The following is a 23,975-nucleotide window of genomic DNA, read 5'->3' as shown; positions in this document are numbered from 1 at the left end:
GGAAAAGGGTGAGAACGCCACACACTTTGTCCATAGCCAAGAAATCAGGGCTGTGGAAACCTAATTGGGCTTTGAAATTAGCACTTCACGAAGGGGAGATTGATTCCTCCTTGGTTCTGTTTCCCCGACGCTGGCAGCAGATTCTGTCTAGTAATTAGCTGGTGATAGTCCATATCATTTCCTTCCTAGGATGCTCCAAAGTTTCACAAAGCCTGATACACTTACGTTAATTTTCTTTTTTCTCAACTTTCTGGGCATGGTGTTTTTGTTCTTGTTTGGTTTTGTTTAGTTTTGGTTGCAAAGTGAGTTAATTGGCCTCCTTCACTAATCTAGTGAATTCCTTTTTTGATTTTCAGATATTTTCTTTCCTTTAATGTTAAGACCAAGAACTGGCGATTAGTAAGTATCTTTGACCTCAGGCTAAAGTCTCTGGGTTTTTATGTTATCATTAAGCTACTTGTTCATCAAGGGCTTCTTATGGGAACATGTTTCCTGCAAATAATAGGCCCACTGCAGTTAGTTTTGACTGGTTTTGTCTTACTAGCACATTTACTGCCACCAAAACCACAAATGATTCTCAGAACATCACATCCTGATCCAATTATCCTGAGTCCTCCAGTTCCCACATCCTTCATCCTTAACTGTCAAACTTTCTGAAGATGACTCTGTAATAATTTCTGCCATGTGCTTAAGTCTTTATGGCATGTCTTTTTATGAAAGATTTCCTTAAAGATGCATCATGGTCAAATTTCCTTTCCTACTGACCAGATTGAGCTCAAGAAAGAAGGGAAAACAGTCTATCTGAATCCCAAACATCCCTAGATTGTCATGGCTACTGTAGTTAAAAAAAAAAAAAAAAAAGTCACTTTCTGCAACAATAGTCAGACATCATGGCACTTTCTAGATGCCAAGACTATGCTAGATACCTTAGGAGCACCACATAAAGAGATTATTTTCTCCATAAATCCTTTGTACTTTTACCTTGGAGGCAATCAAGAGGCAAACTGGTTAGCATGACTTAGAATCAGGAGGCTATATGTATTCTTAGCTCCATGTCTGACAGCTGAGTGTGCCTCAGTTTCCTCTTCAGTCTCCTCCTCACAGTGCAAATAGACTGGAAAAGATCTTACCATAGAGACTTTAGAATGTCTGCAAGTGCAAGAATTATTTTTACGGGACATTTCTCCTTGAGTCTATGGCAATGAATGCATATCCTCATCACTTTCAAAGGCAGTGTTGGCTGGACTCAGAATCAAGACAAGAGTGATCAGGGTACTTCATCTCCCTGTCGCAGCCTGGCAGGCGAGTGCAGCTTATCCTGCTGGCAAAAGAAAGTGCACCAACTCAGCTCCACTCGCTTCGTGAGCTTCAAGGTTCTTAGTCCCTACATCCATGTCTTCAGGGGCAGCTTGATCAGCATAAGAATTTGCTATTTTCATAATTTGCAGAATAAATTAAAATATGAGAGATTTGTTTTAGATAACATGTTACTTTCCTAATTGGAAGTTTGAACACTAAAATATTGGCATCATGTTCCTCTGAACTCTTAAAATTGAGGTTGATAACAACATGTCATGTGCAATGAAACCAGATAACAGAAGAAAGGGAAACTCTCATTTTTTGTTTAGATGTTATTAATGTGTCACACATTTATACACATGGCACCGCGTGGGAGGTATGATTTTACCCATTTTACAACTGAGGAAACAGAGACTTTCTTAAATTTGTACATTTTAGAATAGTCAAAATTCTACCTAGACCTGTCAGATATCAAATTTCCTGATTTTTCCAACGCAGCAATTCATCCAAAGGCAGTCATATTATCATTCTATTATAGATCCCCGACTTCTCAATTCCATTCTTAAAGCCCCTTATCTAGCACTATTAGACCTTTTTATTCTTTGTTAATAAACTATTTGCTTCTAGAAAGACTTTGCCTTCTTGAAAAATATTAAAGATCCTAAAATATCTTAGGAAATTGAAACACTGTAGAAAAACAAACAAACAACAACAAAAACAAAAACAAAAAAAAACACTGCCTGAGTAAAATCTTTAATGGTGCAACATCCTATGGCCTGACAAGCGTGGTGGGCCACGAGCGTCGTCTGCTGAAAGCTGCTTCAGCCCTTTAACCTAGGTCAGCTTGAGATGAGTAGGATAGAAATGAGGAGCTGGAATACGAAAGTCCTGACAGATAGGAGTATTCAATTCTACACACTAATATGAATGGTGACAAATTCTCAGAAATCCTATTTTGTCAACAGAGATTTTAGGGTATTAGAAACCATGTTCACATAAGCTGGTGTAGACATTCCCCAATCAGCTGGTCCTATTGGGTTCTCTTGAGTACTAGAATTTGAAATATATGGATCAGTTTGAGAAGGTCTCAAGCCCATGTTTATACAAAAATAATTTACTTATGTCACCTCAAAACAAAGGTAGTCTTCAGAAAATTTGGTAACCCAGCATTTGAGGTCTCTATAAAAGAATTGGTCCTCACTATCTGCTCCTTACTCTCCTAATCCTGTCCTTCATTGGCCTCCAAAGATGGTTAGCAGATGGGATTCTCTCCAGGCCAAATATATGGCCACATACTGCTAACCCTCCTCCATGATACCCCTTCCCTTTCCCATGACACATATTGCTAATTACAGTACTCTTTCCTGTTACGGCCAGATGTAGCCTCAGAATCCTTCTCAACATAGCTTCAGATGACCACTAGCAATCATTTGGAACTGGCATTCAGAAGGTCTATGCTGCCAAATCGCCCTAGGTAATGCTGAATGGTGAGCTTCCCTTGTTGAATTCTCCCAGAATCCAAGTCACTGTTCAGAGAAGCATCCAACAGAGGATGAGAGAAGAGCTTTGTTCATTACTATCTTAAGAAAACAGACTTGGGAATGAACAAAGCTCTCGATCTTTAAAATGCTTATAAATCACCCGTGGATTTGTTAAAATACAGATTTTTATTCATTATCTCTGGAATTTATCCCCTCTTAACTTTTCCTCCTTTAGTTTCTATCTAATTATTTGTGCTGCATCTTGAGAAATCTCGGGAGTTAGTGTTATAGTGCAATGGTTAAACGCAAGGGCTCTTTTTAGATTCAAGACTAGTTGTGTGACTTTGGGCAAATTACTTATCCTCTTGGCCTTAATTTCCTAATCAATAAATTGGGAATGAAAAGAGAACCTACTTTATATCATTCTTGCAAAGATTAAATGAAATTATACATATTAAATGCTTAGGATAATGTTGGGCACAAAATACTCAATATCAGATAAAATTAATATTTCAACACGATTTTATGATTCACTAATTGATTCTTCAGTTATGTCTAGTTCACTATGTCGAGTCTTGTTACATCAACAACCTTATTTTTTATTGCCATTATTTCTAACTGGTTCTTTTCCATAATAACCCATTCTTGATTTATAACATCATATTTTTATATATCTATATAGCTATCTATATGTCTATGTATAGATGCTTTCACCTCTTTATCTCTTTGAGGTTATTAAATATATTTACATTTTTGATTTTATAAAATTACCTTTTTTTACTTCCTTAGATGTAAGTTCTTTTTTGAAATTGTGCTTTCCTGTCTATCTGGAGGTTTTTAGCTATGAACTTATTATGGTCAGGAGATTTTTCAAGATTTCAAAAATAATCTGCTGGATTATAATTTCCACATACGAGCTTTGAGCAGGGAGCATAGTACCAGTACACAGGCCTCACTCAGGCATCTGTGTAGAGGTCACCCTGGGGGAGAATTCAATTCCAGGCCCTGTCCCTGCAGGCACAACCCAAGCCTAGCCCATGGGTTTAGTACAGATGTCACTGCCATGACTCCTGGCCTTGTGCTGGCTGCTCAGCTCTCACTTCAGGTGGCTCCACTGTAGACTGGCAGGGCAGTTCCACTGCTGGCCCTCCTCTGGCCTCAGATACACCCATCTTCTTAGAGCCTTTTCTTATATCATCCAGGTTCAGCCATTTTTTTCAACTGCTCTGAGTCCTATTTGCATTTTTTTTCCTGCATTATTCTCAGGCTCCTCCCATGTGCTTAATTGCTTCCCACGCTCACTTGTACCACATAATCTCCTGAACCCTGTCCCAAATGTTACAATTATATTTAATGAGGCAAGATATTCTGTGGGGGGGGGGGGGGGGGGGGGCAGGGTCTGTCTCTGTCGCCCAGGCTGGAGTACAGTGGTGCAATCTTGGCTCACTGAAAGCTTAACCTCCTGAGCTCAAGCGATCCTCCTGCCTCAGCCTCCAGAGTTGCTGACACTATATGCATGCACCACCACACCCAGCTAATTTTTATACTTTTTGTAGATGCGGTTTTGCTATGCTGCCCAGACTGGTCTCAAATACCTGAGCTGAAGCTGTTCACCCTCCTCGGCCTCCCAAAGGGTTAGGATTACAGGCTTGAGACACCACGTCCAGCCAAGATATTCTTCATCAGAAACACTTAGGAACAAGTTTGTCTTCCCCTCCCTATTTCTACAGCCCCAAGTTGCAGAAGTTTTCAAACCTATAGTCTTTCAAAATCCCCCAATCTCTCCAAGCCTCCCATTTCTCTACAGTCATTCTTACAGGAGACACCAATACCAGAAGCTATTTGGGCCTTGGCAACACCAATCACTGGGCATGACAGCCAAGTCTTGAAACCAAGAAGGAGGAGGGGGCAATAAAAGTGCCAGCAAGTGGAGAAGCTTACCATATTCATACAGATCTCAGCTCTCCACAGCCCTTCCCCTTGCTCTATGGCTTTTTCTTTATAGTTGCTACAGAAGTCCTCTACAAGATATAGCTCAGATGTAACACTTTAGAACACACTAACCATCATGACAACCTCATGGTAGATACTTTTTTCCTCTCTCCTGTGGTATGGACTGGACTCTTAGTAACTGTTTCTCCTTCCAATCACACACACACACGTTAGCTTGTGTATAGACACACACACACTTCTCAAGATGAAAAAACTCGTGTGATAAGACTTGCTGCCTTCTTCCATGATTCATTTCCCCCTTTTCCATATGCTCTCTGCCTGCATAAATACCTTTAGCCTATTCATTAATTCCCTGGTAAATGTATTCAATTCTTCCCTCTGTTCCTTTTTTCCAACACTCCATTTGCTTTTTAGAAGTTTTAGCTCTAACCTTATGCTCTCTGTCTCTCTAACCCTGCAGTGATTGTCACTGTCTTTCTGTGTTTCTCTTTCCTCAAAGTCTTGTAAAATAGAACATACTGCAAAGCAGTGGTGTTCCTGGGATTTAGCATTTGGGATGGCAGATGGGGTGGTAACAAATCTGCTTGTGGGGGCTGGGTACATCCCCCAGCACTCCCAACCCATTACATACATTTCGAATGAAAAATATTAAAGATAATGGAATTAAAAGCACATTAATGTGCCACTTAATCTATTTAGGAGAAGTTGAGAAAAGAAACTCTTTACTAATACTTAACCTAGTACAACTCACATATAGCTAAACATAGTCCCCTTGATCAGCAAGCAGGTATGAGAGATTTCGCTTTTGTGATCTCACTACAACTTAGCCATTGATGAAGAAAGCATTGGCAAAGGCAGCTCCAGTGTCAGAAGTTAAGGTTGGCTGCCAATCATGTTTCATTTAGAATCTCTTTTTGAACCCTGGTTTTTACTCGCTGTTTTCACTCAAACTATCCACAGACTCATTTTTTAATAAGACCAGGATGGCTGTTACCAAATCTTAATGTTATAATTATTCCTTTTTACATATTCCTCATTTAGATTGTAAACCCTCTAAAGAGTAAGGACTGTCAGTCTGTTCCATGGGATGCCAGTGTGCAAAGTAGGAGGGAAGTAGAGCACCTCCTATCTACAAGGAATATGCACTGTGCAGGCATTTCACCTCTTCATTCTTCTGTAATCATTGCAACCACCTATGTTCACAGATGTCAGTATGGAAGCTCATGAAGGTGAAGTAATTTTACCAACATCACAAAACTAGTAAGACAGCTTGGATGCAAACCCAAGTCTTGACTCTAAAGCTTGTGACCTTTACACCACACTGTGCCACTCAATGCTGCACGAATACATGATGAGTGATGAATGAATGAATCAATCAGTCAAACAAGCCTGGACCTAAGGCACTTAAATTCTGCCAGTTCAACTTTCTGATTGCAAAATAAAGGGTGGCTATTTAATAGTGGATGTGAAAAATAAGACTGTTCCGTGAAAAGAATGATATGACCTCCACATTAAAATTTTCAACATTTAGATATGCAAAAAAATAACAGCAATAACTCACCTTAAAATACTAGAAGCTATACCAGTTTTATTATCCCATCTGACGACTGAATGAAAACAGAGAGACTAAGAGAGGCCTGGGTCAATGCCATATGGGCTATCTAGAATTAGAACCGAGAGCCTTTGAAAGTGGCATCCTCTGTCCATCAGTCCATAATTTTTAAGATACTAATGTGCAATTTTTCACCACAAGCCCTACTGGAACCTGTACCAGGAGTAAAACTTTATTATCAATTAACCAGTATTGAATACCTATCAAGGATAGACATTGTGTGAGTGCTGTTGGGTTTTCTAGAGTAAAAAAGCAGACTTCAGCTCCAGCCTCCTTTATGATGTAACCATAGTGAAGCTAGAGAATTACATCGAGCACTGCAGATGGTATAGAATATCCTAATTACAATTCCAAATTGCACTAAATGCTTTTCTAAATAGAAAAAGACCCAGATAAATTAATCTGAAAGGACATATAAAATTGCAGTCATGGGGAGATAAATCTTTCATTAGCAAATCTTTCCATTTGCCTGACCACTTCTAAGTAACTTTTAGATCACTAAGGATTCACACACATACACACACAATTTTCCATGGCTTATGAAAAAATAAAAGCATTTCCATTATGTTCTGTTTCTTTTGAAGAATACCCTGAGGAATTCTTCTAAAGTTGAGGCAAATCAGCATACACAAATACATCCATTTACAATCTCCTTGGAAACTAGAATTGCTGGTCAATTCAGGCAGCAAGCAGCAAAATGTTTTGTCCAGGTTTCCTTGAAGAGAGAAAAATACTGTGAAAAATTTGAAGGAGGATATACACTGAGTTGCAGGGTTTGATGTGCTAGCCTCTAAGGAACTACATTTCCACGCACCAGAAAGACTACTGCTTTATGCCAAGTCTACGTGCTGTGCCATCAGAACGAAATAAGCCAAAGAAAATTGATAGTAAAAATGGCTACCATTTATAGAGCATTTAGCAGGTGCAGGCACTACACTCAGCACTCTACTTATATTACCTCATGTAATTCTCACAACCACTCCAGGATGTAAGCATTGTTTTCCTCATTTTACAAAATAAAACATGGAGTCTCAAAGAAGTTAAGCAGATCACTTGAGGTCACACAGCTAAGAAATGATAAAGTTTTATGAAACTTGGTGCCTGTCCTCTGAACACAGTGCTGCATTTCCACAGGCACAACTGTGTTGTCAACAAGACCACCTTGCCTTCCCTCCCCAGCTCAATGATATAGTTACTGCCAAGCTTCAGATAGGATTTTCCATCAAAAAATGCTTAAAAAGAACCACAGATTTCCAGCAAAGACATGGAACTGCTAAAACAAAGATACGGAAACTGTTCCCACCGATTATATGGTCATTTATTTACCTATTCCTCATGACTCACTTCTGCAAAACTCTATACTGTAATGAAAAATCCACAATGAGGAAAGTAAACTATTTGTGCTCTACCTCTAGATGGACAAAAAGATGAAGAGGCATACTGACACACTCACGCACACACAAATGGAAAACACAGATTTGTTTTGACAACCTATTATACTACAAAAATATTTATGAATGTAAGCTTCAGTGAAGTGCATCCATCTTCCAAAAGCACGCATACCCCGCCAAAGGCTGCTGAGATTCGGGGAAGGTGAGAATACCCTCCCATTTAACTGCCTTCAGGCTGAGGGGGGCACAAGAGGGAAGCCTCCAGTTTTCCATTATCAGGGTTTCTCATAATGTTGTTCTTTTCACAGAACATTCTTATTCTTCACATCCACTGTTAAATGACCACCCTTTATTTTGCAATCAGAGAGTCAAGCTGGCAGAACTGAAGTGCCTTGGCAGCTGCAGAGATGAAACTCAACTGAACAAACAGATTCTTAAGTGATGCTTAGATGGAAGAACTTGGACATGGTTCAGATTTCTTAAAAATTCATTTAAATGTGTGATTGAATCCTGCTCATTACCCTCTCGGCTGTATATTATATATTCAGCTCTTTTATTGTATAATAATATTGAGGGTGGAAAATAAAGGTACAATATTACCAACTCTTATTATAGAAGAAGAGCAGCTTTGTTTATGTCATAAACAATAGTCAATAAATGCATATAAGTTAATTTTTCACAGCAGTCTATACCCAGAACTTGAAATATGCTATTTTGTTCTTTGATCCAAATTTCTTGAGACGAATAAATCCTTCTGTATGGTAATCAGACTAAAGTTTTGGAGTAAACAGTGTGTGAGAACATGCAGGCCCAATTTTACAATGTTGCTTAATGTGGACCAATGACAGATGACTTTACTACAGCACTGCCTGCCACCTCTCTGACCTCCTTTCCAAACACTCCTCCCCCCTCACTCACTCTGCTCCAGCCATTTAGACAAATTTATTTTTTTTTAATTTTTATTTCAATAGGTTTTTGGGGAAAAGGTGGTGTTTGGTTACATGAATAAGTTCTCTAGTGGTCATTTCTGAGATTTTGGTGCACCCATCACCTAAGCAGTGTACCCAACATGTAGTCTTTTAGACTCATTTATTTTCCATGAATGTCCCAAGCATACCCCTTTCTCACAGTCATCACATTTGCTATTTCCTCTGCCTTAAACACTCTTACACCAGACGGCCACGTGGCTTAACCCCTCACTTCTTTTAAGTGTCTCTTCCAATGTTACTTTCCATCTTCACCCACCACTCTCTATCCTCCTAAACTACTTAGTTTCTTCACATTTGCATCATCTGATGTATATTTGTTTGATTCCTGACTTTCTTCTCCCACTTGAAGGTAAGTTCCAGGAGCAAAGGGACTTTGTTCACTGCAGTAACCCCAGCACCTGGATCATTACTTACACATAGCAAATGCTCATGAATGAATAAGATGATGAATATCCTCAGAACCAGCTTAGGGCTGGGGGCACACTGGGATGGTGGCCTAAGACGCCCATCTATAAAAGGGGGCTGAAGCTTCACTGAAAAGATAGTGAGATAAAGGATATTTATTTTAGAATTCCTCTGCAAATATTTATAGAGGGAATACTTTGATAAACCACATAAGTCAGGGGGAGGATGAGCCACCCTCCCACAAGGGTGTTGGCTAAACTGCCCTGAAGGAGGGTAAGTACAATTCACTATAGGAATCTTCTTCTACTGAGTGGAGTTTTCAAGATTGAGTCAATTTGCTTGGGTCTAATAAAGAGAGGTCAGAAACAGCCACCAGTAGTTCTCCTTCTCATCTCTTCCCTATGTGTTGCTCAGTCTCTCCTCTATATAAATGTTACATGAATAGTTAAATAATACTGGTTTGAAGGTATGTCATATCATCAACCTGTCCGGTGTACCTATATACCTTTCCTCTGTTCAATAATCTACAGTGCTTCTCTATTATCTTCTCTCTCATATTCAAACTCCTCAGCTTGGCCCTTAGTCCCTGGAACCCATGAATATGTTATGTGACATGGCAAAAGGAACTTTGCAGATAGAAGTAAGGTCTGAACCTTAAGACAGGGAGATTAGGAGATTATCCTGTATTCTCTAGTTGGGACCAATTTAATCACAAGGGCCCTTAACAGCGGAAGAGAAAGGCAGAAGAATAAGGGTGATAGAGCAGATGAGTGAGACACTGGAGTGATTTAAAGTGTGAGAAAGACTCAAATTGCCCTTGCCAGCTTTGAAGATGGAGCAAGGGATCCATGAGCAAAGAAGGCAGGTGGCCTCCAAAAGCTAAAAACAACCACCATCCAACAGCCAGCAAGAAAACAGAGACCTCAGTTCTATAACTACATAGAAGTGAATTCTGCCAACAACCTAAATGAGCATAAATGCAGATTCTTCTCCAGAGCACAACTGCACCAACACTTTCACGTTCGTCTTATGAATTCCAAGCAGGGAAACCAGTTGAGCCCACTAGACTTCAGGCCCAGAGAACTATAAGATAATAGATTTGTGTCATCTTAAACTACTACATTTGTGATTATTTGCTATGGCAGCAATCAAAATCTAAAGCTAAACCTTTAGCGATCTGGATCCAACTTATGTATCCAAAACATCCCAGTGCTCTGAAACATGAATCCACTGCTCCAGTCAAGTGGGTCTCCTTTCAGTCCCTAAACATGCTCATTTATTTTTAATCCCACACTGCTTCTCCACTCAAACCATTTTTCCTGCCATACCAATTCAAATCTGGTGCTCTAAGGCTGAGTCAGATGCAAGTCTCAACTCTTTCACCTTTTAATTGGTTGCTCAATATGACTTTCCACTTAGGGACTTCCAAGTGTCACAACATGCTTCCAAAAATTATATATTTGGGGGCTGGGCCCAGTGGTTTTCACCCGTAATCTCAGTGCTTTGGGGAGCTGAGGTGGGAGGATGGCATGAGCCTAGGAGTTCAAGGCTGCAGTGAACAATGATCATAGCACTGTGCTCCAGCCTGGGCGACAGAGCAAGGCCCTGTCTCTGAAGAAAAAATAGTATATACTTTTGTCAAGTGTCTTTATCATTTTCTCTTCCAACAAAACTTTCAGCCCTTTGTGGGCTGAAAGTACATCTCCTTTGTTTCTAGCAAAACATAAAACAACAGATACACAGGAAATATTTCTTAGGAACTTGCTCACTTCACTTTAAAATGCCCACCTGGAGATTTTTACATATAGAGAATATTTTCTAATTTACTAAAATGACAAAATTTGAAAAAGTTTTCACAGCATAGTTGATTTCAGCTTATACCATAGATCAGGTGAACAGAGTCCTAATGATATGATCCAGTGTCAGGAAGTACTTAATTGCATTCATATCTATCAACTGGATATTCTTTGCAAGGACAGAGTCCTCACCTGATACTTGCTTTCCCACTTTATCCTGTTTCTGCGGACTTCAGTGCTAACGACATGAAAATCATAATCATACCATGTGGGGACAGCTCACCAATGCTAGTGACAGCAGTATTGTGTCTCATTGCCTAGATAACATCTCCAGCTTTCATTACAGTAGACAGACCAGATAAACAATGAAACCTGTTGTCCTCTCAAGAATAAGCTCTCATTTTTCATAACAAAGAGAAGCCGGGCTGAGTGCCGTGGCTCATGCCTGTAATCCTCACACTTTGGGATGATAATCAATGAGTTCAAGACTAGCCTGGAAAACACAGTGAAACTCCATCTCTGCAAAAAATTAAAATGTAAAAAATTAGCCGGGCAAGGTGGTACATGCCCGTAGTCCTAGCTACCTGGTTGGCTGAGGTGGGAGGATCACTTGAGCCTGCGAGGTCCGGGCTGTAGTGAGCTATGATCATTCCACTGCACTGTAGCCTGGGTGACAGAACGAAACCATCTCTAAAAAAAACAAAAAAGGAAAAAATAGAAAAAGAAAAACTACAGAAAATTTGAAGTTTTCATCTTGATTCTAAGAGGCTTTTTTTTTAAGGTACAAAATTATATTAAAACAATTACATAAATTTGGGGGGTATTTAAAATTAAAATATCATATCATCACAAGAAAGATGAAGAAGACTCCTTGCTTTGCGCTCGAGCAACCAAGAAAAGTTAAAATCTGTTTTAAATCCCAAAAATACAAAAGAGACTTGCTGGAAATAACAATGCTCAGTGCTCGAAACCCAAGTCAATCTACACTGTTGTTATATCCATTCAAATTCTAAAGCCTACAAAAATGCCTTTGTTAGAGCAAAGGGGAAAATTCCACCTCGGGACAGTTATTCAAGATGAAAGAAAGGTGTGTCTTCAGTGAGAGAACTGCCTGCTGTCAGATGATTTCTTGCCAATGTTTTTAAAGATTATGGACTTAACTTTCTTGGTTTTCTGGTAGCTGAATCTACTCTTGCCTCCTCTCTTTTTATGCTTGCCTTCATTGCTGTTCACATTCACGTCAACAGAAGGAGGCACCTTGAAACCGAATGACAGAGCAACTTGAGGCAAATTTAAGTTATTAACATTAAAAATCTGTCTCAGAGAATGAGAATCATTTACTCGTATGTATGACTCATATGCTTCCTGGACTGACTTATGAAAGAAGTAGTTCTTTTTCATTAATTTTACAAACGAAGACAGAATGTCAGAAATTTTAGGCCAGGAAAAGTCAAATTCACTTAATGGAAACTTGGGTTGCTTCAGGTAACAAACAAAACCCAATTCTTCTGGGCAAAAACTGAGCAAGGCATGCCCTCTTTCATTTAGGCCCCTGGCTATTGTTCCCCAACGATGAACATATTCCTTAGGGTCATCTGGAGGATAATACTGAACAATCCAGCCAGGAATATCTAGCCCTCTCCCTGCCTCATCTGTACACAATATCCCTGAATCTGCATTACAGAACTGGAAAAAATGTAATTCTACACATAATTTTGCTTCTGGAAATGAATGGCTGAGGTAGGCAAGTCAATGTACTTCCCCAACTCCTAGTGGTGTTTTACGGACCTACAGGATGAAAAGAAGACCACCAGTTTCTTCTTTCAATTCTTAAGGAATATAAAGAGCAAAAGGAATCTTTTTTCAGAGGGACAAACAACATATCCCTGCTTGAGACCATCCACTGTTGGAGTAGCTTTATCACCATCAACACTAGCATACATTTGTTCCTTTTTTTTTTTTTTTGGAGAAATCCTTGCCAGGTCTTCAAGTTTTTTAGTTTGTGTGGCAGAAAAGGGCATAGTCTCCATTTTCAAAGAAGTTTAATAATTTGCTTTAATTTCTCTTCAAACCCAACATCCAAGATATCATTAGCCTCATCCATAACCAGACGCTATAGGTTTTCATACTTAAATCCTGTAGAATTCCACATACAGTCCAGGAGATGGCCTGGTGTGACCACAACAGTGCTGATCCCATTTGCAAGCTTCTGTGCTTCAGCAGATCTGTTACTGCCACCCATTATCAACCCATGCATGTGCACATGGTGAGTCATTGGCTCCTTAAGAACACCAAGAGTCTGCAGGACAAGCTGTTCAATTAGTGAGAGAATAAAAACTCCTGTTCCATTTCTGGACATGAACTTTAACTTAACAATGAGTTCAAATGCAGGGATGAGAAATGCCAGGGTTTTTGCCACTGCTGGTTTGTGTAGCTAGTGGAAGATCCTGCCTTCCATAAGTGGCCCATCATTTTTATGCTAAATTTCAGTCATGTTGGTAAAGCCCATTTCTTTTATTGCCTTCAAAGTGTTTTCACTGACAAAATTAGAGAAGAAATGAAGTATCCTCATCTCTCTCATTGTCTGGCTTCCCCCCAGTTTTCTGTTTCTTCAGGAGCCTCGATACCGTCTTCTTCGGATTCCCCTTCGTTTTCAGTTTTTGCTTTTTTTGTATCATGCCCAGCATTAGTCACTATTTTTCTCTTGTTCTTCTTTTCTTTTTTGATTTTGAATCTAGAGACTGCATTGCTGCTTCTGCACTGGTTAATATGGTAGATTTCTAGTTTTCTTTAACTTTTACATTTTCTACTATTTCTTTAGACATGTCTCCATTTGGGGCTTCTGACAAGCCCACAATCATAACACGTTTTAGGGATTTTTTTAACCTTTCCACGTCCCACTGTTTCTTCTGACACATCTCCATTTTGAGACTCTGATAGGCTCACATCCAAAGCCCCCCGTGGCTTTAGGTTTCACTGCCACCATCTGAAGTTCTGCCTCTCCATCTTCTTGCACAGGAGTGTCATCTGTAGGTAAGATGTGTTCTTGGGGAGACGCCTTCACATCACAGCAGCACCACTGTACGGGTCCTCTGCTCTCCAAACGGCTTTTCATTAATACGCATGGCACTGAACAAACTTGCTTTATGGACCTCATATAAGCAATCTGAAAGGTAGCAAGTTGTAAAATATCCATTATACTGTTCGGTATTTAAAAACATGTCTGTGAATTTTATTTATCCCATAATTGTCCTTATTGCACTCTTACAGATTACCAACAGATTTAGACACTATTCAGTAAGAAAACATTGGTTTTTTTATACCAATGCTGCCAAATTTTATTATAAATTGCATCTATTTTAATACAGAGTCATTCAGGGAACATCTACTGTGTACTAACTATATGGTTAAAACTTTCCACTTGCTATGAATAGTTTAACTGAGATTAAAACTTGGTTTCTCCCCTTCTTCTAAGAACATAAAGCCTCAGTGATCTGGCCATTCCCTAACTTTCCAGCTGCAGTTCCCACCAATCCCTGTCCACACAAGATACACACCATGAGGTCTGGGTTCTGTGACCTTGTTCATGCTGTCTTCATTGCCTAAAATTGTTCTATCTCCTAACTCCCCTAGCCTAGTTAGTTAATCCCAATTCAACCTTTGGAACTCAGTTTAATGTCACCTCATCCAGGAAGCTTCCTTACCTGCCCCTGCTTCACTTAGACTACCTTACCCCCTAAAGATTATGACTTTTTTGAGAGCAGGAATGAGATCTTTTTCGGTTTTGTAACCTTGGGACCTAAAATTGTACCTGGCACATAGTAGAATCTCAATCAATACCTGTCGAAAGGGAAAGTTTTAAGCATAGTGGTTGTTAAGTAGCTTGTAAGAAAGTCAAAACATGGATGCAAATATTAAATATCAGCATAAGATGTATCACAGGATGGAATAGGTATATTTGTTTCCTGGAGCTGCTGCACAAACTACCACAAATGTGGTGGCTGAAAACAGAAATGTATTCTCTCACAATTCTGGAGCTCAGAAGTTCAAAACCAAGATGCTGAGAAGACCACACTCTCTCCAAGGGTTCTAGGGTAGATTTCTTTCCATGCCTCCTTCCTAGTTTCTAAGGGTGGCTGGCAACCCCAGTGTTACTTGGTTTGTAGCTGCAGCATTCCAATCTCAATCTCTTTCTTTGCATTGCCTTCTCTTCTGTGTGTCTGTCTTATAAAGATATATGTGATGGCATTTAGTGCCTATTCAGATAATTCAGGATAAACCCCTCCTCTCAAGATTCTTAACTTAATCACATCTTTTGCAATATAAGGTAATATTTGCTCTTTTACCACATAGGGTAATATTCACAGGTTCCAGGGATTAGGATGTGTACATATGTTTTCAGGACCACCATCCAATACACTATAGTATGTGTAAGTTAGTGAGGCATCCAGGAAAAGTCATGAGAATTCAGAAGGAAGAAAGCACAATGTGCCAAAATGACAGCCACATGGTCTTAACACTTAAAATTGTCAATGTAATTGGTAGTTATCACCATGGCTCCTTTGAGGTAGCCCAGTGATGCCAATTTCCTTGAAGAAGAAAGTGAAGAAAGGAAAGGATGTGTGCATATTGCAGAAAGACTAGTGATGAAGCCAAAATCGGGATTTAACTCTCTTCTCTTCAATCCTTGATTTATTGCCTATACTCTTTTACCATCCAAAAGAAAGACAGATAAATGGCAGACACATCACAGAGCTGCCACCTATTATTTAAATGGCAGATTTTTAGCTGCTTCTTTATTCCTGCTGAAGTTCTCATAGCAGAGATGTTAATGCAATATTCTGGACAAAAGAAGCACAGTATCAAAGCTGGGGGCTTCCCACAGTCAACAGATACTGACTCAGCATCTGCCCTTAGCAAAATATTGTGAGGAATATGAAGAATAATTAGACATGCATTCATGCTTAAGGAGCTACCATCTCATAGAAGACATGTGGTCAGGTAACAAGCAGAAGGCAGTAATTCTCATGTGGCCCAGATAGAAGACTGTGGGAGTTTAGAGATAGAGAGATCATTCCTGGCTGCAGTCATCAGGAAAGTCTTCATGGAGCAGATGGCATCTGAACATGGCATTGAATGGAAAGCACTTTAATAAGTAGAACTAGAGATGAAGAAGACAGAGGAGTGATCTAGGGCAACTTCAGCAGGATGGAGAATATTTTTTTTAAGTGTGGAGATGAAAGACTGGAAAGTGTGTGGGGAAATGAGACATTCAGGGTATATGCATAGAACCATGGGAGATAAAAATGAAAAGAAAAATTGTTATATCTGGTTCTTGACTGTCAAGCAAATGATACGGACTTTCTTAACTAAGCATGAAGCTGTCATTAAAGATATTTTGAATAAAGAAAAGACATAATCAGATATAATCAGAGTTGTTTGAGAAGATCACTCTGGCAGTGGTGTGAAAGATATATTAGAAGGCAGAAGAGGCTAGATGCTGGAAAATTATTGCAATAGAACAGACAAGAGCTAAATAAAGGTCTTGATTAGGGAGGCAGCCATGTGAAAGGCATGTGAAAAAAGAAGTGAGAGCAATTTCAAAGAAAATTCAACAGGATATAATGGCTTATTGGAGATATGGGATTGAAGACATAGGAGACATCAGAGATGAGTTTGAGATTGAAATATAGTAATGCAAAATAGTGATGACTTTGGAAGAATCTGGAAAGTCAGGAGGAGGGACACGTTTAACAGCAAAAATGATTAACCTAGTTTACAAATGTTAAGTTTCAAGAATCAGCAGGATATAGACACTAAGAAGGACATGAATGTAAGAATCATTCCCATGGAGAAAATAATTGAAGTCACAGAAATTTATACCATCACAAAGAAAGGAGAAGAATTCCTAAAGCTTAAGGAATGTCCATCATAATTAATGAATGGTAGAAGAACAGAAGCTAGCCAAGAACATCAAGAGCAAGAAGTGATTTGACCAAAGAAGAAACAGGAGTCCAAATGCCGAAGTGAACAGAATTTAAGAGAGAGGAGAACTTCAAGGTGGGGTCACTAATATCAAGTAGTTTAAATTCCAAAAATGTATTATCAAGGGGGAGCTGATTATAATCTTGACACAGTCTTGTACACCATAATCCTAAATGATGAAATCCTGAAAGATCAAAATCCCTAAAGTCTAAAGTCCCAGAAATGTAACTTGGGAAAAAGTAATTTTAAAAGTTCTTTAAAAGACATTTCACACTTTAAAAGGGGGCTTTATTTGAGAAACATATCACAACAGAACATTTCATAGGCTACTTCACATAAGAATATAGGCAATAATAACATACATATTGTTGCAAACATAAATGCTCTCAAATACTAACAACAGTCACACAGGTATAACAGTTATAAGCAAATGATATGCATAAAGAAATAGAATAAAAAAGGAAGTGTATAAAAAGGGAAACATATAAACACATGGCAACTTGGTTAGTAATTGTGTGCACTCAGGTTTATAACTACAGTTATCTGAAATGCTGTGATGACAACTGTGATGAAGTCTTTCAACTAGATCAATCAAAAACTGTAATGGGTCACACTGCACAAGCAGTTGCCCAAGCAGCTAAGATCTCAAGAAATTATGCCTTTCACAAATCCAGATGTACAAAAAGGACATCTTTTCATTTATTAAGGAAGTTTCAATGTTTTTACACACGCACAGTGCATATACACAAAGGCCGCGTTGCATGCAGAGACCAAATTGCCAGGAGATAAAGAGTAATTCGTAGTAGGTTGGGCGTGGTGGCTCACGCCTGTAATCCCAGCATTTTGGGAAGCTGAGGTGGGAGGATCATTTGAGGTCAGGAGTTCAAGACAAGCCTGGCCAACAAGGTAAACCTCATCTCTACTAAAAATAAAAAAATTAGCCAGGCGTGATGGTACATGCCTGCAATACCAGCTACTCAGGAGGCTGAGGTGGGAGAATCACTCCTGGGAGGCAGAGGTTGCAGTAAGCCGAGATCGCGCCACTGCACTCCAGCCTGGGCAACAGCTGTCTCAAAAAAAAAAAAAAAAAAAGAGTAATTGGTAGTAAATACAAATGTTTCAAGAAGTCTGAGGATAAAATCCAGAAGCCAATATCAGAGGAGGAAAGAGAGTCAAAAGAAAGATGACATGTTTAGGTGTTTGGTGCGGTTTTCTTTTCAGAATGAATGGTTATATTCCAATCAACATTTATTTAGTGCCTACATTGTCCTGGCTGGCAAGATCCAGAGATGATTAGAACTTGATCCTTACTCTCAAGCAGTATACAATTTAGTGCAGAAAACAGAAATGTAACTACATGCTTCAACCTGAAGCCAGGTAACCAGCAGGCTACGGAAGCACTGAAGAGGAGCATTAGCCTGGTGTCCTGGTCTGGGGAAAGGGGAGGTGACGAGGCTGAAGGGCCTCCTAAACAGATACCTGTTAACTCTAAAGGGAGAACTAGAAGCTGGGCTGGCATATTTAAACAAAGGCGTAGGGAAGAAAAGTACCACATGTGTTTTCTGCAAAGACAAAGAATCTTACCGGAGGCAAAACATTGATAAGAGAGAGAGTAAGCAATGGCAGCTTGTTTCTGAGTGAGGTGGGAAAGGATTAAATTTGACAGGCCGGTAAAGGTATTAGCCGTTTTTAGGAGGTTACAAGAGAGAAGGAGACAAAAATTGAAGAAACAGGGCAGTAGTCAAGTAGCAAAGAAAATGGTTGAAGGAACAAGGTGTTTTGCCTCTTTCCTTTTTATAAAATGGAAGGTCAACCATCTGCTCAGAGCAGAGTCAGGGCCAGGAAGGGCAGGGAAGCAATGATTACTAGATTAACAGTCTTTCATTCTTTGAAAATAGAAGCATTTATTTAAATCATAGGTAGTCTGGGGCTCCGTCTCTTTCTAATGTATCTAGTGTGAGAGCCAGGAGGTGCAGAGCTTGGGCTCTGGAGTCAGATTGCCTGCGATTGTCTTGTCTGTGTCTCATATTAAGGATGTGATGCAAGTGGTTTTATGATGTAAATAAGCTCTCTGTGCCTGTGTCTGCTCATCTATAAATCACACAAATAGCATCTAACTCCTAGGTTTGCTATAAGGAATAAGACAATTCATACATGTAGAATGCTGAAAACAGTGCCCAGCACATAAGAGGTACTCAAAAAGCTTTAGCTCTTAGCATTACTAGACCACTGCTAGCCACTAGAACTTTTTGAGATGATGGACATTCTACTGTGTTGTCTAATACAGCAGTCACTAGCCACATGTGGCTATCGAGCACAGGAACTGTGGCTAGCGTAACTGAAATTTTCATTTTTATTCATTTAAATTCAAAAAGCCATATATAGCTGGGCAGAAGACAGAGCAACTATTTTTTCTTTTAAGTTCCAGGATACAAGTGCAGGACGTGCAGCTTTGTTACACAGGTAAACGTGTGCCATGGTGGCTTGCTGCACCTATCAACCCACCACCTAGGTATTCAGCCCTGCATGAATTAGCTATTTATCGTGATACTCTTCCTCCCCCCTAGCCCCTACAACAGGCCCCAGTGTGTGTTGTTCCCCCCACCATGTCTATGTATTCTCATTGTTCAGCTCCTGCTTATAAGTGAGAATATACAGTTTTGGTGTTCTGTTCCTGTATTAGTTTGCAGAGGATAATGGCTTCCAGCTTCTTCTTTGCAGAAAGTAAACGTTCCTTTTTACTGTTTCTCTTCTTGTTAAAGAATAAGTCATAAGTGTTAGAAATAATAGTTTCTTTTAAAGACTAACTTTATGCTAGACATGCTCACAGGCACATAGTACATTCTATGACCTTGTACTTTAACCAAGATATCTGTGCTGGACGTGCTCACAAGCATGTCCCAGCTCGCAGCCTATGCCCCTTCCTTATTTGAGAGTGTTATTACTTTTCTAAGTCTTTTCATAAGAAACTTCCTCCTTTCCTTTGTTCTTCTCTGCCATTATCTCTTTAGGAAAAGTTTTAAACCTTTAGCCAATTGGGAGCAGCCTAGACTGTGAGATCCAATTCCAGCCAATAGAATCAGGACACAGCAGTAGGGTCCGGATGCGTCAGATATAAATATTTTTACCCTCTTTGTTCAGTGTGCTCTCGTGGCAAGACTGCTGGCGAGCAGCACCCTTTCTGCAGAAAGTAAAGGTTGCCTTGCTGAGAGATCCTTTGTCTCCGTGCTGACTTTTCTTGGTGACCCCAATTATCTGCTTCTAATATCCATGTTTCTGCAAAGGATATGATCTCATTCCTTTTTGTGGCTGCATAGTATTCCATGGTGTATAAGTAACATTTTTTCTTTATCCAGCCTATCATTGATGGGCATTTGGGTTGATTCCATGTCTTTGCTATTGTGAATAGTGCTTCAATGAACATATGTGTCCATGTATCTTTATAATAGAATGATTTATATTCCTTTGGGTATATATCCAATAATGGGATTGCTGGGTCAAATGGTATTTCTGGTTCTAGATCCTTGAGGAATCACCACACTGTCTTTCACAATGGTTGAACTAATTTAAACTCCCACCAACAGTGTGAAAGCATTCCTATTACTTCACAGTCTCACCAGCATCTGTTTCTTGACTTTTTAATAATTTCCATTCTGACTAGCATGAGATGGTATCTCACTGTAGTTTTGATTTGCATTTCTCTAATGATCAGTGATGTTGAGCTCTTTTCATATGCTTGTCAGAGCAACCACTTTAAACAGGGTTTTATTGGTATACAAAAAGGCACAGAGTTCTATGCCCCAAAGACCCTGGTCCTGAAGTGCTGTGGAATAGGCCCAACCAATTAAAGATAGAGCTATAGCTCTTAGGACAGAGCTTTATTTTGTTGGTGTTGATGATCAAAGATAACATGGAGAAAAAATGTGATCACAACTCCTGTACCTCCAGAGGAGGTTTCAGTAGCTGGTAGGATATTTGTTAGATATACAAGAAGCAAGTGGAATCTCCCCAAGAGGACAGAACAGAGATTCCACCAACTTTCTGCTGAAGTGGGCCAGTTGAGAGCCATTAGGAAGGATGGCTGGAGTTCTAAGTGAAACAAGGAGCTGCTATCCAAATGTTTTCTTGAACCCTGTTAATGTCTGATGACAATGGAGTAATTTCACATCAGAGACACCAGAACAGCCAATATCACAGTCTGTGCAACAATATGAAATTCAGATGGTCTAGAGTATTGCTAACACACAAAGGGAGAGGGGAGAAAGGTTATCCATGAATAATGCATTTCCTTTTGTGGAAGCAGGAGGAGAAGAAACAAATGGATCATTAATGGGCTTAATGCAATTAGGCTTCCCAGTGGGGTGGGGGCCAGCAGATGCTCTTGCCAGCAACGCCACCAGCAGAGGAGGCTGCTGTGAAGTAGAGGAGGAGGGCAAGAGTTGGTGGTAACATTATTTTGGCGTTGCTGCTTTTTCTTCCCAGTATCTAAAGCCTCTTCTTGAATTCAAGGTTAGTTGTGTTATCTCTATTCTTGTGGGGTGTTTTTTGTTTTGTTTTGTTGGAGATGGAGTTTCACTCTTGTTGTCCAGGCTGGAGTGCAATGGTGCGATCTCGGCTCACCACAGCCTCCGCATCCTGGGTTCAAGCGATTCTCCTGCCTCTGCCTCCCAAGTAGCTGGGATTACAGGCATGCACCACCACTCCCAGCTGATTTTGTATTTTTAGTAGAAACAGGGTTTCTCCATGTTGGTTAGGCTGGTCTCGAACTCCTAACCTCAGGTAATTCACCTGCCTCAGCCTCCCAAAGTGCTAGGATTACAGTCGTGAACCACTGCGCCCAGCCTGTTATCTCTGTTTCTAGAGCAAAATAGCCCAGTGGTGAAAACATCATTTCCTTGAGAATATATGAAAAGGTATTACCACATTTGAAAAGCTTAATTAATATGATAATGTGGAGAAATTAAGGATAAAGCAACCTAAAAAAACAGGAAGTAATTAAGTGAAGAATAAAACATTATTGAACATTGCCAAGAAAACAGACATACAAAAGTTGCAAGTTGTAGCATGTTTTATGCAATAATGCACTTTGCTGTAAAGTAGCATACTTTGATCTTTTCAAAATCAGACATTTGAAACTTACTAATAGATTTCACTATTCAGAGGCATTCTGTATGTATATATGAAAAAAAGTCCTTTATGATGTAAATAATCTATCTAATCATGATCCCATTGCAGGAATTTCTCTTTCTGTTCCATGGAGTAGTTGCAGACTTTGCAGTCCAGCAGACCTAGGTTCAAGCCAAGCTCTGCTTCATATTGATTAATGTGACTTTGGAGGAGTTACTTTACCTTGATGAGCCTCAATTTCCATAACAGTAAAATGGCAACAATATATACAGAATGTCATAGAATTCTATGCCTATAGAAAATACTTAAGAGTGCCTAGATCATAGTAAAAGATCAAAAAATGTTACTGACTCCTTCAGGAAGGTGTCAGGGTGTGCATTCTCCTAAGAGGAATCAGATTCCACAGACTTTCAACATGCCAAGGGCAGACTTGACGCTGGTTTAGACACAGAAACCAAGAACACTTAGCTCTAGGAATCCTTCTCCCAGGGAACAACACTTATCTTGATGGCTCTTTTAGGTATTAAGGATAAATCAGAGAATACTTGGGTGACCAGGAAAAAAGAAGCAGCTACTACATCAGTCTCCAGATAAAACCCTAACTCCAAGGAATTTTCCATGAAGCTATTATGACCCGGGCTCCAGCTGGCACTGAACTGTGACCCACCCTGATTCCATCTACCATCCCAACCTCCAGTGCCAGGCTACTGCCACAGGCCTTGCATTCTCACCTGGTCAGCTAAGCTTATTGTTCCCATCTAGAACAAGGAATGCTGCCTAGTCCATCAGATGTGAGGGTTTCATTTTCACATGTCATCTTTCCTAACATTGAACAACATGTGTTTGTACTACAGCAAAAGAAATATGAGTGTGTTTTGGAAAAGCAAACTGCTAGCCTCATCTGAGGCAGGCAATGGGGACAGACATAGTCAGTGTTGGCAATGAGTGGCACAGGGGTTTGGCATAGGTCAGAGAAGGTTGGACACAGCGTGGAACAAGAAGTTGCCTTGTAGTCAAGCCAAGTTAGAATGGCCTGATACCAAAGCAGACAGAGGCCAGAGATCAGGCACTGGTTCATCAAGGAGGGAGAGCTCCAGGCAGAGACAGTCCTGTTGGTGTTCTAGATTTTTATTAGCGAAATTGACCTAGAAGCTTGTAACTTCTAGACTTCTAACTTCAGAGCTTCATAATTCCAGCATTAGCTCAGACTCCTCTTGGAGGAGAATCTCTAGATTCTAGAGAAACCATAGTCTTTGTATGCCAGCTGTAGAACTCATGAAATTGGAAAGCATCCTTATGCCCCTATGAATATCTGGTTCCATTTAGTAGGAAGAACAATTGTCTAGCCTGACTGAAGTCCCCAAAGAAACACTATCTTCATGAAATCATATTCTCATTATCCTTAGAAAATTTATGAGAATTCAAATTTTCCCCTTCTCTTCTTTTCCCCTTTCTCCTCTTCTAAGGCAGGAAGTTAGCATCAGGCTAAAATCCTAAAATATTTAGAGAATAGGCTATTAGAAGGGTGCTGCAAACTGGCTTTTTGATGCAAACCAATGGTCAGGATAAATACGGGGAATGTTTGAAAAAGATACAGATCTTGAACATACAAGACCTCTGTAACTCAGCCCTCAACACGTATCTGTGGCCATGACACATATGCCACAATGGCATGTCCAGATTTTAGGATCTGGCCTTAACAAACAAGCACGATGTCAGTGGTGCTAAAGCTCACATTTTTTAACGTAACATCCATGTTTCTTTCTCAGAAAAACAAGTGAAAACATGACGGTTTATTTTGGATGTGGAGGAGAAAGAATTCCAACAAACCACCATAGCAAAACACCCCAGTTAGCTTAAATATTTTGGAGGATTTGGGGTGGGGAGAGGGGAGTACAGAAGAGAAATAGTTACCTATTATCTCAGTGTCAAATTAT

At 39.7% G+C, this 23,975-nt stretch overlaps 1 long non-coding RNA gene and 1 pseudogene across 1 annotated transcript in view; both read right to left on the bottom strand.

Moving 5' to 3' along the window:
* The window catches only part of LOC131383928 (uncharacterized), a 295,529-nt gene that overhangs the window by 158,892 nt on the left and 112,662 nt on the right, over positions 1-23,975 (bottom strand). The window lies entirely within an intron of this gene.
* Positions 12,022-13,959, bottom strand: LOC116809542 (ATP-dependent RNA helicase DDX18-like; annotated as a pseudogene).

Source organism: Hylobates moloch, unplaced genomic scaffold (assembly GCF_009828535.3).
Source record: "Hylobates moloch isolate HMO894 unplaced genomic scaffold, HMol_V3 SCAFFOLD_1, whole genome shotgun sequence".
NCBI classification, from domain to species: Eukaryota; Metazoa; Chordata; class Mammalia; order Primates; family Hylobatidae; genus Hylobates; species Hylobates moloch.
This window is presented reverse-complemented; position numbering and strand designations above follow the sequence as displayed.